At 44.0% G+C, this 2825-nt stretch overlaps 1 non-coding gene across 1 annotated transcript; it reads left to right on the top strand.

Annotated features, from left to right (window-relative positions):
* Window positions 1–816: 816 nt before the first annotated feature.
* On the top strand, window positions 817–898 carry TRNAS-AGA (transfer RNA serine (anticodon AGA)). Its single transcript has one exon. It is a non-coding gene; the product is annotated as a tRNA-Ser (tRNA).
* Window positions 899–2825: the final 1927 nt, after the last annotated feature.

Here is a 2825-nt window from a genome sequence, read left to right as displayed (position 1 = left end):
CTTCTGGGGCTTGGCAGCTTAGAACTTTTGAGGGCTTTTCTCTGCCTTTTTGGTCCCCACTGCAGTCAGTACATTCTAGACATGGGCATGGTGACCTTCCTGAGGATCTTGACAGTTTTAGCCAGCTTCTTGGGGGCTATTTTCCTGCTCACAGCCACTGTCTTCTTCTCATGCCTTGTCCTGGGGGCCCAGTTGCTGGTTCAATGGGAAGGAGCCAAAGTGCTGGTGATGTTTCATTTCCCTCCTCAATTTCACACAGAGACACAATTTCCTTTGCACAGATCTATGAACAGCAAAACCTCCCTGTGTCTTTAGTCTGAGCCAGGTCATTCAATTCCATTGAAACCTTCTCTTCTGCAATGGCAATGGGCAGACAGAGGGGACGTGGCCACCTTCACCTCTGGCAGTGAGATATTGGCTCAGCTCTTTCTTTACACTGCTGTTGTTAGTCCATGAACCATCAGGGATGGATGCAAGGCTGAGCTCACGCACCAACCCCCTGAAACATTTCAGTGCCCCAGAAAAATCCTGCCCCTGGCTATTGGCATGATCTGGTGGAGATTCGAATAGGAAAGGGACTGTCTGAATTGTCAGTGTGGGGAATGAACAACAATCTATAGCAATGTTGTTAACCACAAGCACACTCTAATCACGCTCCAGCCGGAAGGGAAATGGGCAGGAACTCTTGCTGTTCAGCCATGGACACACTTACACTAATGCACAGTCGTGAGTGTGCTGGGGGAGTGGGTCTGAGCTATTTGAAATGACAGTTCTGTGAGAACAGAATCATCGTGTAATGAAGCTCCTGTACATCAAGTAGTTGTGGCTGAGTGGTTAAGGCACTGGACTAGAAATCCACTGGGGTCTCCTCATGCAGGTTCAAATCCTGCCAACTATGGCAGCATTAGTGTGTTGTCATTGCTGTTGTCTTGGTGCCTGAACATCCACAGCATCAAACTGCAGCCAGATCTAGTCTCACTCTGCTCCATCACTGTGGAATAGACAGTTGCTACAGTGACTGGAGGGGTTTTCCATCACTGTAATAACTACCTTGACAGAACAATCTTTCCTTTCATTTAGCACTATCTAACCACGGCTTAGGTAAGATTAATTATACTGGTTCTGGTTTCACACCCTGAAAGACGTACTTTTTAGAGGCTTATCCCATCACCCTCCCATTCCCTGGTCCTTCTCACGTGACCAGAGGGCAGCAATACATGAAGTTCAAAGCTGCAAACAATTTGATGTTTATTGGGGTGAACTTCCAGCAAGCAATGATTCCAATTTCCTTCCTCAGTATCCCCCTTCCCAGCTCTTACACCACAGAGCCTTGCCTGTGTCCCTATTCCCATTCCCTGTTCCTATTCCCCACCTAAGCAAAACAAACTGCAATTCCTCTACCCCCATTCCCCACCTGACTGACTGCAGACTATATAGTAAAACATAAGTTCTGCTTAGCTATACCTTAACCAATCATTTAACTAACCAATCCTAACATATTGTAACACGATTCTCTAACCAATTATACCCCACCACATTAATTAGTTTACACCCAACAAATTTATTATACAGCAGACAGAAACAATCACAGAACCAGACAGAGATTATACAGACAAGCAATAGGAACGTGGAGACTACAGTGATAGAACAATAAACAAATGAGGATTTCACACCCCAGCTACTGATAAGTGAACTGTTTCCAGACAGGATGCTATCATGGTAGAGGTTGTGGATGCTGGTTGCTTAACTGTCTGGCCCCCAGGACAGGATTTTGAGGGTCACCATTACTTTCTCAGAATGCCAGCAACCATCTTTTGTTCACTTAAAACGTGAGCAGGGAGATTTCAACACCGCAGAACTCATGGAGCTCCAGGAAATGTGTAACTTTAGGTCCGGGTGAGTGTGTCTAAAAATCAGCTGTGCTGTAGAAGGTCTCTAGGAGTTGAAAGAGATGTGCCACCTCGACCTCTCTAAAGAGTGTCACCAAATATTAATGAAAACTAGGGTTGATAAGTCACATTCTTTGTAGTGTTAGGATTGTGGACTGGTCTAAAGTGCCAATTTGAAGACACTTTTTTCCTATCTCTTGGGTGTTCTGGTCTCTGCATAGAGATGTGGTTTCAAATCCCACTCTTGATGTGACCATTTTCTTTTATCTGGAGAAAATGGCCTCACTTCAATCTCCTTTGCAGCAATAGAACCCCATTTGCTTGGCTTTTCTATTACAGTAGTTGTGAGAGAAGCTCCAAACCAGGGGGAAACAGTGCCTTTTCTCTCGACCGATCAATTTTTGTCTTCCTTCATTCCAAGCCATTTTCTCAGATACATCCATATTTCCCACACCTTTTTGTTCAGCGTTCTTTGCTTTTATGAAACTTTAGGGTCATCATTTAACTGCCATACAACTGTGCTTATGAAGTGAAACAATCTTTTTTGGATATTCTTGCAGAAGAGTTTTGCTTTCTGACCTGGAATTGAACAGGGGCTACCCAAGGGGGACAATGCTACTCCCTTTTCGTGCCTCATCCAAAAAAACGTACATTCCTGATGTCCTTTGTTTCCTTGCCTTTTTAGGGTAAATTTACACTTCTCAGAAGTAGAATCCTTTACAAAGCCACTCAAAATCTCAGCAGTGTTCGTAAGCAATGGCTTCCAGAAACATGCCCAGATTTTCTTTAATTTGGTGACACAGTTCCAGGCAAGGGACTGGATACAGGGCTGGTCCAGAATCTTTGTTACCAGAGCTAGAATTTCTATTTAAAAAGAGCTATATTTTCTGCAGCTATTAGATTTCAACTTGATTTCATTTTATACACATTTTGGCA

The sequence above is a fragment of the Chelonoidis abingdonii genome, unplaced genomic scaffold (genome assembly GCF_003597395.2).
Source record: "Chelonoidis abingdonii isolate Lonesome George unplaced genomic scaffold, CheloAbing_2.0 scaffold0931, whole genome shotgun sequence".
In the NCBI taxonomy this organism is placed as follows: Eukaryota; Metazoa; Chordata; order Testudines; family Testudinidae; genus Chelonoidis; species Chelonoidis abingdonii.
Note: the sequence above shows the minus strand (reverse complement) of the source record. Positions and strands in the feature narration are given on the sequence as shown.